Below are 13,441 nucleotides of genomic sequence, written 5' to 3' on the forward strand. Positions count from 1 at the left end.
GGTCACTCCAAATGTGGTAGTCTGCCTTGCAGTTTAAAGGTTAAGTCTGAATTGACATGTTCGTTAACTGTAAAATGTACACCAAATTTCAAAAAGTTAACATGGAAAAAGGAATCTAAGGTATCTTATTAATAGTTTTATATTTACATGTTTAATTGGTAATGTTTCAATATATTGAGTTAAATAAGATACGTTGTTTTTACTTTTCTAATGTGGCTATTAGAAAATTGTAAATTACCTGCAAGGCTCACATTGTATTTCTGTTGGATAAGACTAAGAAATGGACTTCTGTAAGATATTTAATGAGATAATGATGTGTTTATGTCACGTATAGCTGGGGGCATAGTAAAAAGATGTGTTGAATGTATAGGCATCTTAAACAACAAATGATAAATAAATTAGAGAACATCAGGCCCACAAACAATGGGAGATTAAAAATGTCAAATCAAGACCAAATTCACTCATTCAATCATTCCCGCCTTCATTTGTGCCAGGATCAGCATTAAGTCCTGGAACTTCAGACCCAAATAGAGAAGAGATTTGTCCTTCAGAAGCCCACAGGCCAGAGAGTGAAATAGACAGATATTTTAAAAATTGATACAAAATGATGTTGTAAGTAATATGATAAACTCCAGCATACCTGGACTGCAGTGATTTAATTAATTATTTCATCAAAGTAATGTTTAATGTATTTAATCCATACTTTACATTTTGCCTACTGCATGCCAAGTTCCTTAAGACTAGGAATATTGCACTAATAAGTTGCATACAACCAACTGCTTCTGTTTCAGTGTTCTTTTTACTTACTGATCAAATGTTTCTTCGTCTCTTATGTACTATCACCGGAAGCAGGTTAACCCTGTGAAACCTCATGGGCTTAGGTTCCAAAACTGCCAATGTTCCTTACAAATGTCCTTACTATGGAAAGTTTTTAACCCTTCTACGGCTCATTTTCCAGCAACAGATTGAGAAACAAGATCCTGAGTGACTCTCTGAATACACACACACACACACACACACACACACACACACACACATCTTTGCTTGCAATTTAGCTTATTATTGTTAATCATCTGAAAATGCCAAATGCTTACAAACACTCTAACTTACTGTAATTGTACTCCCTCAATATAACTATTTTCAATCACTGGGTGGGTTCTGCATACTAGCGACTGGGTTCCCTCTAAACATCCTCGAGAATGTTTATTTGAAAAGATTTCCTTGTTTTCCTTCAGGATTAAGTCATGGTCACTGCAGAGAGAGATGATTTGGAAAGATGGCAGGCAGTTTTTGATAGTTCCTCAGAGACCGGCTTTGTTAAATGAATACACCCACAGAAAAACAAAATGCATTCTAGCCCACACACGTTAGAGACATTTTTCAAACACCTAGATTAGAGAAGATAGGTATTACAAATAACGTATTTGTTGGAGAGAGTGAAGAAATCACAAACTCGCTTGGATAAACACTATTAAATGCATACTTAACCAGCCGATTGCGACAGTTCCCCTCTGGCCCTCACTGACAAGCTTGACTCCAGCTGTAAATTGGGTTGCAAAACTTCCTTGTCACAGAACTCACCCTGTTAGGAGGACTCAACCCTGGCTTTGAATCTGCAGGACAGAAAAACCAATGTGACAGAAAACTAGTTGCTTGTGTCAGGCCTAAACCAAGGAGAGAAAGGGCTTTAAATTAACCATGATTTAGGGATGCTGGTGAAACAGTGCACATTCCTCAGGGGTCTGAGAAAAGGCAAGAGGAGCCTGGAGCTTGGAGTACGTTCCCTGCTGATACGGCCCTTCTGTTATAAACAGGATTCAGTGTTTACCGTGGGAGTAGAAACACATTGTTAATCTTATGTAAACAGATAAAATGCATCAAAATCTACAAGATTTTGGCTGAAATAATTATGCACACTATCTACCCATGTGTAGAATACAGATAAATCAAAGTTTCATCTTCTCTCCCAGAACCTGTGAACTGAACTCAATAAGCTGGGAGGATTTCAAGTCAAATATTAAGTTTTGATTCTCCACAAAAACAAAAGGCTGGAAGAAGCCTCTTATCTGGAGAGAAGTGGACCACCATGTCCTGGAGATGCCTCAATTCCATTCCTCACCTACCTGAGACAATGAGAACATTTAAATGAAGGAAAGTAAATTTTTGTGTGCCTTACACTTTGGGGCAATGGCTTTAAAGTGGTCACAAAAGACCTACTAAGGTGAAGGTTAAAATGCCACCTTTAGTAGATGGCACCAGTGAGGCAGTAACCGCCCTAACAGCAGAGGTGAGCTCTAGCTCAGCGGTTGGTCTCTGCTGGCCAAGCAAAGCCACCTCAATCAGGAGACGTCTGCCTCCATTACCATTTAGGTAGTTGAGTGTCTGCATTAGAGAGAATTACAGTCTGGTCAGCTGACTTGACACTGACTTTGTTCCTGTGCCAGGTACTACACCTTTTTAGCTCAAAAAGTGTCAACCAATCCAGGCCAACTTAGGAAAAATGCCCTCCCCTCTAATGAACTGCTAACCCTGGGATTCAGTGACTAAGGACCAATGCCCGGGACTGAGCCATGTTCAAAGATAGAAAAGACCTTGATCTTTAGCCCTTTTGGTGAACTTTAGTCTGGCATTAGAAACTAAGTCGATAAACCAGATTCATTTATGTTTTACAGTCGTCTCTGACTAATAAGATCAGGATTTTGCAGGGCTTTAGAAAATCACTGGCCTTGACTATGTCAGTTGTTTGTCATAATGGTACAATAGTCATAATGATAAAATAGTCAGTTCTTTCATCAGTAAATGAAGAGATATCCAGCACAGACCCAACAGCATCAGACTCTTTTTTTTTTTTCTAATGTTCCTCAGGCTTTATTTTATATTGTCAGCTCTATCACTATGAAACCATCATGAGGCACAAGCTGTCCCACCACGCACTGCACAAGAGAATGATGCAGATGTTGCTCCTGCCCTCTAGGGTCATGATAGAAACCACAGAGTCCTTAAACTATGTAAATGTGACCAGTCCATATAAACAACAGAATCCAAATGCCAAATCATTACAAAATAGAAAATAGAAGCATCCACAAAAAACTGAGTTGTAGGAATAAATAATATAAGTAAATATGACTATTATAAGTTTTTCTTTTTTTTAATTAGTGGAATTTTAAAATTGAATCCAGGATAAAGAAAAAGGTTTATACACTGCGTTGCTTCATACCCTGACTCAGGGGTCCTGAAGCTGCAAGAGAAATATGGAAAGCTAACCAATACATGGCTGCTTCTGTACTAGACCCTTTCAGGGCTGAATTGTGTATCAACCAGCTTTCAAAAACAAAACCATTCCATTTTTGTGTAAAGAGGAATGGATAGCCATCAGTGAAATCTTCTTTGAAAATTAGGAACAGTCTTCATATGTACCAAGGGAAGTTAGGAAAGCTGTCAGGCACTCCCTCTCTGGACATCTTTATAAATAGGATAACTTTTCACCTGTTTGTGTGGCTTTCTTTGAAAGCAGAAAATAGGCAAAGAAATACTTTCAAAAATCTTTAATTCTCTCATTCATGGGTTATTTTCTAGTCATTCCTGCTATTTACGTTTCCCCCATCTTGCAATCAACACCCTTGAGGAGGAAAGGACAATCAAAGAGGATGCAGCAAACAGACTTCCCAAGTTCTGATAGAATGGTAACAACAGAATAGTTAATAAATAGTCAATACTTTCTATATTCCAAGAGTTACTTAGTACTCTACTTGCATTTTTGAAAAGAGACAAAAAAAAGAAAATGTTGCAATCTTCCTGTCTAGACCAAATCAACAGACAAGTTTATAAAGAACCTTCCATGTGCCAAATCCTACACTGAATATTTTACATGATCTTACTCAATCTTACAACAACCCTATGAAATAGGCATTTTATTATTCCCATTTTAGAGATAAGCTAGCAGAGTCTTAAATACTGTCTTGCACAAACTAACAGAACTAGAACACGGAGCTAAGATTAGTGTATTAGTTTCCTATGGCAGCTGTAACAAATTATAACAAACACAGATTTATTCTTTTGCAGTTCTGGAATCTGAAATCAGTCTCAGTGGGCAGAAATCAAAGGGTCCACAGGATTAGTTCCTTCTGGAGGCTCTAGGGGAGAATCTGTTTGTTCACATTTTCCAGGATGGATGCTGCCTTCATTCCTTGGCTCATGGCCCTACACCACATCATCTTCTCCTATTCTTTATCGAATTTCCTCTTGCCTCCCTCTTATGAGGGCATTTGTGATTACATTTAGGTCCTACCTGGATAATCCAGCATACTCTCCCCATCTCAAAATGCTTAACTTAATTATATTTGCAAACTCCCTTTGGTAGCATTCATAGATTCCAGGGATTAAGACCTACATATCTTTGGGAGCTATTATTCAGCTTACCACAATGAGCATTTGAAATAGCTCTCACTTTCTTTAGTATAGTATCTTCTCTCTAGATGAGTAATTCCTAACAAGCTAAATGACTGATCTTCAGCAAGTGGGTGGAGATAATAAATTAAGTTAAGTCACTTTATGGATGGTAGTGCAACACAGTGGCAAGAGCCCTGGACTTGCAGTCAGAAAATGGAGTTTTTATCATTAACTAGGCATGCAAGCTTGGGCCAGACCTTGTGTCTCTTGGGATCAGGATAGTATAGAGGTCTCAGCTTGCGTGCCATCTCTGACCAACAGAAGCAAAGAAGGACTCCACAAATCCTTTCAAGCTTTATGGGAAAGTTTGAACTAAATTATCAGTGCTTGCCCTACATGTCCGTAGTTCCTTTTAACTCTGACTTTGTATGATTAATGACTGTATTTATTATTGATTACGCCGTAACAAGTTATTCTAAAATTCAGTTGCTTCAAGTAACAAACATTCATTATCTCAAAATTCTGTGGGTCTGGAATTTGGGAGTGACTTAGCTGGCAGCTCTGACTCAGGGTCCCTCATGAGGATGGTGTCAAAATGCCAGCTGGGGCTGCAGTCATCTACCGACTTGACTGAGGCTGGAGACTCTGCTTCCAAAATGGCTCACTCACATGGTTGCAGGCAAGAGGCCTCAGTTCCTTCCTACATGGGGCAATGCATAGGCTACTTGAGTGTCTTTACAACATGGTGGCTGGCTTCCCCCAGAGCAAATAATCTGAAAGAGTGCGCGACAGATTCTACAACGTATTTGATGACCTCGCCTTGGAAGTGACATACCATCACTTCTGTATTCCTTTGCTCACACAGCCCAACCGTGATATTGTGTGGGCAGGGCATATACCAGGTCATGGATACTACCGTGTTTCCCCAAAAATAAGACCGGGTCTTATATTAACTTTTGCTCCAAAGGATGCATTAGGGCTTATGTTCAGGGGGTGTCATCCTGAAAAACCATGCTAGGGTTTATTTTCCGGTTAGGTCTTATTTTCAGGGAAACACGGTAGGATTGGGGGATAAGGCTACCTTAGGAGCTCAATGACCTATGTGTATGGGTGCATCTGTTGTCTGTCTAGAGGCTGCATCAGTAGGTGGGAACCTCTACTTCACAACACTATGTGACTGTTGAGGGGCTTTGTGGCTTTGAAGAAGGATATTAACATTATAAAACTTACATTTTTAAGAAGATAGGTCTGATGGCCCCTAATGCCTCCCAAGCACCCGAGGCTATAATACAAACTTCAAACTCGGTCTGCAACCCCCACATGTGCCCCTATCCTCTTCTGCCTCTGACAACTGTAACAGTCACGTCATTCCCCGAACAGGCCAGGCAAGCTCTCTCCAGACCATGCCTTGAATATCCTCCCCAACTCAAATGCCACAGTCTCCATGAAGCCTTCCCGAAGTCCCAAGACAGAGCAAGTTGCTCCTTACTGCATTTCCATAGCTCTTTGTTCATGTCTCTGTTCCAGTATTTATGATGCTTTCCTTTTTAATAATTTAAGTTTCTCTCCCTAAATATTCTATGTATCCCTTAAGGGCAGGAACCAAGACCTCACACTATGACTAGGATATCCGAGCAATCAACAGTCATTTTTTAACTTAATGAGTCGACTTGTTTTAAAAAGTGCTATTTCCAATACACTTTGTGAACACCAACCAAGTGACAGGCATCCTGCTAGGTCCTGAGTACACAACAGTGATCAGTATGAGCAGGTCCCTGTCCCCAGGGTTCAGGGAGAGAATCCACAGACGGTGCTTCTGCCAACGACTGTGTCCTTGTTCCTCCTCTTCCCCACTGCATTTTCTATTTTCCTAACCCCTTTTAGCCTCTTTCCAACTGTCCCTCCTCTAACTCTTCCCTCAGCATCCCATTGTACACGTGGGCATTGCTTAGCCTCGCTGACAAATACCGTGGCCAACCAGCTGGCGCCTCCAGGACCAAGCCCAGCTCCAGATTATGATCTCTATGCTGCTGCAAAGCCACGTATACATGAAAATCTGTTCCTATTTCCCAATGACCACTTGGAAAATACCGAAGGATAAAATAAGAGCTCCCATGTCTGTATGTTTCAAAATTTTTATCTTTTACTACCTTCACTGTTTCAAGTGAGTCAATGTTCAAATTTCTATTTTATTTTTTAAATTTTAATTAGAATAGCATCTGTTGTGTTAGTGGAGATGATATAACTACCTAGACTATAAACTCTTGAAAATGTTGTCTCTTCTTTCCCATCTGCATTCATAGCTCTTAGAAGATTGTCTGGCACACAGTATGTGCTCACTGAACATTTGTCAAATGCATTCCTTGAAGCTAAGATTTCTTTTCATGCTAAGCTTAGAAATGACCTGTTCTCTTTTCCATTGCAAATGGCTACGTGGCCTCAGTTAAGTCACTTAATTTAAGCCTGAGTTTTCTTTCCTATAAAACAGGGACATCAATAGTTACCTCTCTTGCACAGAGATGTTTTGAATATTAGAGAAAATGTATGTAAAGCAAACAGTTCAGTGTGTTCCCAGAATATAAACAGAATAAATGGCTTGATGCTGATTCCAGAATCGATCTGATATATATATATATATATATATATATATATATATATATATATATATATATATATCAGATCTGATATATATATCAGATATTCCAGAATCGATCTGATATATATATATATATAATTTCTCTGAACACATAGTTTGAAAAATGCTTATCTCTAACCATAACACACCAAGTATACTGACTTTCTTAAAAGTCAGGCTCTTGATGACTTTCTGAAACACAGGATATATTGAATCAACATTTACTGTGCACTTATAATGAATCTATTGTCATACTAGGCACTAGAAATACAAAGAAAACCTGAAATACAGTCCTTTACCTGAAGAACTTTATTCTTGGATAAGGAAAATAGGCAATATAATGAAAAATTACAGAAAAATGTGAGATGTGCAATATTGAGGCAGGCAAAGGGAACATTTAGAAAGAGCAGTCAACCCAGCCTGGGAGGGGAGAATAGGATGGAAAGAGCACCCAACCCAGCCTGGGAGGTTTTCAGAGGATGTTAGTTACAAAGGAGTTAGACAGAGACAGAAGAACTTAGCCAGAGAGGGGAAGGGACATGGGAGGTTATTCTGAGCAGAAAGAGCAGCCTGAGCAAAAGAACAAGAAGAAGAAATGACACAGTTGATTAAGAGAGTGCAGATGACATGTTTTGATTAGGACATGGAGTAAGAAACAAAATCTGGTCAAAAGCTGAAGCTATGCAGTGATAAGCAAAAGTCAGATCTGAGAGAACTTTATATGTCATGCTATGAATTTTGGACTATGTCCTTATGGTTTATTTGAGAGCTCATGAATAATTCTAAGCTGATAAACTAGAAAACTGAACTTCATCAAAATTTAAACTATTTCAGCTCATCAAAATTAAAAATATTTGCACTTGATTTTTTGAAAATAAAAAGGCAAGCCACAGACCAGAAGAAAGTATTTGCAAATCACGTGTTGGATAAAAGACTTGTATGTACCAAGAATATACACAGATCACTTAAAACTCAGTAAGAAGAAGACAAAGATCCCAATTTCAAAATGGGCAAAGGATTTTAAGTCATGTCACCAGAGAAGATAGACAAATGGTTGATTAAGCACATGAAAAGATTTTAAACATAATTTGCCATGAGGAAAATGAAAATTAAAACCAACATGACATGCTACTCTACAGCTACTAGAATTGCTTTCATCAAAAAGACAGACAATACCAAATGCTGGTGAAGAGATGGATAAATGAGAACACTAATAAATTGTTGTTGGGAAGATAATATGGCCCAGCTACTTTGGAAAATGTTTTATAGTTTCTTTAAAAATTTTAAACATAAAAATACTATACAAGAAATGTACTATGCAAGAGAAATGAAAGTATATGTCCACACAAAGACATGAAGGTGAACGTTTATAACAGCATTATTCATAATGGCCAAAAACTGGAAACAATTTAAATGTCCATTAAATGGTAAATGGATGTTTTAAATGTGGCATATCCATAAAATGGAATATTATTCAGCAGTCAAAGGATAGCTCAACTAATACATGCCTGAAACGTGTAGAAAAAACAAATATATTGAGAGAAAATGTAAGTCAGTTGTTGCCTAGAGCTGGTAGTGGAAGTAGAGTGTAACGGAAATGAGCACAAGGGAACTTTCTGAGGTGATAGAAATGTTCTAAAACTGAAATATGGTAATGACTGCACTGCTGTATATGTTTACTAAAAATCTTTGAATTACATATTTAAATGTCATGGTATGTAAATTATACTCCCATAAAGCTGTTTGAAAAAATAACTATATGAGGAAGGTATCTGGTCATAAACTGCTTAGTAAGCAAGAGGTCTGCTTATTATAAAGATTTCCTTAGGATTTAAAAACTCTGACTTTTTTTGTAGTTCCTTTTGGTCCCAATCAACGTAATAGAAAGGTAGTTTAGTTAGATTCCCCTAAACATGTACACAACTTAAATGTGGAGACCAAAAAAAAAGTGACTCAGCTCTCACATGACCTGAACTTGTTAGCCCATCTTCAAAAATGAGTCGTGAAGGCAATTTTTCTTGCTTATGAAAATGTCTGAGGAAAAACTATGTGCTTGGTTTAGCATAATTGACCACAATAATTATAGTGCATGCAAATTTATGCTGTATTTATAAGACTGCTAGATTTGGTAGTGGGGGCTGGGGGGAGTTAATGGTTGACATCTAAGTCTTTAATCCACAAAAAGCCATGCTTTTGTGTGTGTGTGTGTGTGTGTGTGTGTGTGTGTGTGTTTAGTGGTCCAAACTGGCAATTATGGGTTGTAGAAGTATTTGTGCTTGTTCAGATGTTCCATAACCAAAAATCTGAACATGTCCATTTTTCTAAGTAAATTCAGTACTGAGGAAGAGTGTTAAATTGTCAAATCTGAGAGCTGTATCTACTTTTATGATTCACTGCATTTCCAGAAATAGGGGTAAGGACCAGCCTATCTTTTAAGAGAGGCCAGGTCTGTCCATAAGTTACTTAGGGGAAGATACAATTCGGGTTCTTTCAAGAAACAAAACGTTGCACTTACGATTTGTATTACAAAATCACTAAAGATAGTCTCAGAGCAGTTGTTAGATTACATATGAGTCACCAATTTGATTTCAAACTAATAGCACAAAGACCCTGTGTGTTCCCACAGAGAAGCAGAGTAATAACATCTCTTACGCAACCGCTGCTTCAACTGTTCCTTTTGCCGTGTAGTCGAAATAAGTAAGACACCACAGACATCATTTCAACCCAGATTAGGATCACAGGGTCAGGTCCTACAGGCACTTACTATGCTGAGCATTATATGTACTTAACAATATCAAAGATAAAAAGTGCAGCTTTCAAGTTTGATATCCTACAGTCATTTTGAGACAAGATCATTTCAATTCAGCTTATTTGATAGATTATTTAGTGAAAACAGATAGTCCCTACATATAATTTCCTATATGCCAAGCATTTTATTTTGTTTCTGTTCTCCATGTAGGTGAAGAGCCATAAAGAAATGAGCCGTGTTTAACCACACATTTAGATTACCTAGTAGTTTGTGCCTAGTATCTGTGGTAATGTTGGAAATGGAGAGTTCTGCTCTCTTAATCAGTGGTGAGAAGTGCCATGAGAGTATTAAAGCCCATCATTTTTGGCCCTTTTCCGCCAATCCAGAACCACAACTAAGGAACTAAGCAACACTGTCGATGGCAAAACTCCAAACCCATAGAAAGTTTTTCATAACCTAAGTTCAGCTACTATCTCATCCCATCTGCAATCAAATGAAGTCAGCTTCTATCGATTGGCACCTGGACACTCAGACCTACACACGACCCAGAACCAGTCACTGCTCAGGCAGGAAGTGCATCAGAGACACCTGGCTAACTAAGCCGAGCTTTGCTTCACAGAGCTTAACCTATGGTACTATTACGTGCTTTTCAAGATCTCGTACCTACACTCACCTCTGGGAGCAGCTCTTCCACTAAACTGGAGCTTATCTGCTTCGATCCTCACTTCCCAACAAATTTGATATCTTGTCACAGATGCATTCGTAATGCTTTCCTAATGTGTTTGGACCTCTGCCCTCTCACCTCTTCTAGCCTCTCAGAACTCTACATCCTTATACTTTTTTCTCAAACTCCTCATGCCTTGCATTAGCCCAGAGACTCCATACTGTGTGTCTGCCTCTGGACCTAGCCTAGCCATGCCAGGGTGAAACAGGAACCACTGTCACTACAACGAGGTGTGGAGTTGTCATATTGCACCATGGCCCTCCACACAGCCAACTGCAATTTGACAACACGAGGCTTGCAATCTAATTTCCTAGTCCCCTTTTCACAATTTAACAAATATTTGTTGTTCTATTTTTAATTTTTCAATTAAGGTTGACATTCAATATTATTTTATATTAGCTTTAGGCGTATAGCACAGTGGTTAGACATGTGTATAATTTACAAAGTGATCCCCCAATAAGTCCTGACACTGTATATACTTATTATAATATTATTGCTATATTCCCTATGCTGTACTTTACATCCTATGACTACTTTGTAACTACCAATTTGTACTTCTTAATCCCTTTACCTTTTTCACCCAGCTCAGCAACTCCACACCCCCTCCCATTTAGTAACCATCACTTTGTTCAATCTATGAGTCTGTTTCTGTTTTGTTTGCTTGTTTATTTTGTTCTCTAAATTCCACATATAAGTGAAATCATATAGTATTTGTCTTTCTCTGTCTGACTTATTTCACTTAGCCTAATACACACTAGGTCCATATATTTTGTCACAAATGGTAAGATTTCATTTTGTATGACCAAGTAATATTCCATCGTATATATGTCCCGCATCTTCTTTATCCATTCATTTATTGATTGGGCACTTAGTTTGGTTCCATATCTTGACTATTGTAAATATCACTGCAATGAACATGAAGGTGCATATATCTTTTCAAATTAGTGTTCTGGATTTCTTCAGATAAATATGAAAAGTGGAATTGCTGGGTCAAAAGGTAGGTCTATTTTTAATTTTTTGAGGAACCTCCATACTGTTTTCCATAGTGGCTACACCAATTTGCAATCCAACCAACAATGCTTGAGGGTTCCTTTTTCTCCACATCCTTGCCAACACTTGTTGTTTATTGATTTATTGATGATAACAATTCTGATAGGGGTGAGGTGATATCTCGTTGTAATTTCAATTTGCATTTATCTGATGATTAGTGACTTTGAACATCTTTTCATATGTCTATTGGCCATCTGTATGACCTCTTTGGAGAAATGTCTGTTCAGGTCCTCTGCCCATTTTATTTTTTAATTAGATTGTTTGCTTTTGGGGGGTTGAGTTTTATGAATTCTTTTATAAGATTGGAATATTAACCCCTTATCAGATGTATCATTGGCGAATATTTTCTCCCATTCAGTAGGTTTCTTTTTGTTTTGTCAATTGTTTCTTTTGCTGTGCAAAAACTTTTTAGTTTGATGTAGTCCCATTTGTTTCTTTTTTCCCCCCTTACCTGAGCAGATATAGCAGGAAAAAATATTACTAAAAGCAATGTGAGAGAGTTTACTGCCTATGTTTTCTTCTAGGAGATTTATGGTTTTGGGTTTTACATTTAAGTCTTTAATCCAGTTTGAGTTTATTCTTATATATAGTGTAGGAAGGTAGTCTAGCTTCACTTTTTTTTTTGCATGTATCTGTCCAGTTTTCCCAACACCATTTATTGAATAGACTTTCTTTACCCCATTGTATATTCTTGCCTCCTTTGTAATAGGTTAATTGACCATATAGGTGTGGGTTTATTTCTGGACTCTCTATTGTGTTCCATTGATCTATTTGTCTCTTTTTGCCAGCACCATACTATGTTGATTAATATAGCCTTGTAGTATAGTTTGATATTAGGTAGCCGGATACCTCCAACTTTGTTCTTCTTTCTCAAGATCATTGTGGCTATGCGGGGTCTTGTGTGGTTACATATAAATTTTAGGATTATTTGTTCTAGTTCTGTGAAAAATGCCATTGGAATTTTGATAGAGATTGCACTAAGTCTATAGATTGCTTTGGGTAGAATGGACATTTTAATGATGTTAATTCTTCTTACCCATGAGCACTGTATGTGCTTCCATTTATTTGTATCTTCTTCAATTTCTTTTTCAATGTCATACAATTTTCTGAGTCCAGGTCTTTTACCTCCTTGGTTAAATTTACTCCTAGGTTTTTGTTTTTAGTTTTTGGTTATTTTTTGTTTTGGTGTAATTGTAAATGGGACTGTTTTCCTAATTTCTCTTTCTGACAGTTCGTTCTTGGTATATAAAAATGCAACCAATTCCTGAATACTAATTTCGTATGCTGCTCCTTTACTGAATTTATTTATCAGTTCTAATTGTTGTTTTGTTTTGGGGGTTTGTTTGTTGTTGTTGTTTTGGTGGAATCTTTAGGGTTCTCTATATATAGTATCATGTTATGTGCAAATAATGACAGTTTTACTTCTTCCTTTCCAATTTAGATAAATTTTATTCTTTTTTCTTGTCTGATTGCTGTAGCTAGGACTTCCTAACAAACATTTGTTAAAGACCTACCCTCTGCCAGGTATTCTGTGAAAATTACTACCTACATGTAACTCCCCAAATCCACAAAACTCCCACTACTCCCACACCAAGATTTTTCTTATTTCAAACTGGAACTGAGGAAGCGTCAGTTATAAGGGAAAGCGCTGACCCTGAATGCTTAACACTCTGAAGCATGAACCCAAAGTTTTTTCTGACTTATGAATCAGAGTCATGATGACAACATCCTTTGAAGTTATTTTCCTTGTAATGTTAGTAAGGCATTTCCTATCCTCCTCACAGGAATTTTGTGCGAATCAATGCTGCTTCTGGAGTACTTCCAAGAAAGTATAAACGCACAAACTGAATCTCTCTCCATGATGTTTACTTCCAAAACATTTAGACCAACACTG

This window comes from Rhinolophus sinicus, linkage group LG05 (assembly GCF_036562045.2).
Source record: "Rhinolophus sinicus isolate RSC01 linkage group LG05, ASM3656204v1, whole genome shotgun sequence".
Classification (NCBI taxonomy): domain Eukaryota; kingdom Metazoa; phylum Chordata; class Mammalia; order Chiroptera; family Rhinolophidae; genus Rhinolophus; species Rhinolophus sinicus.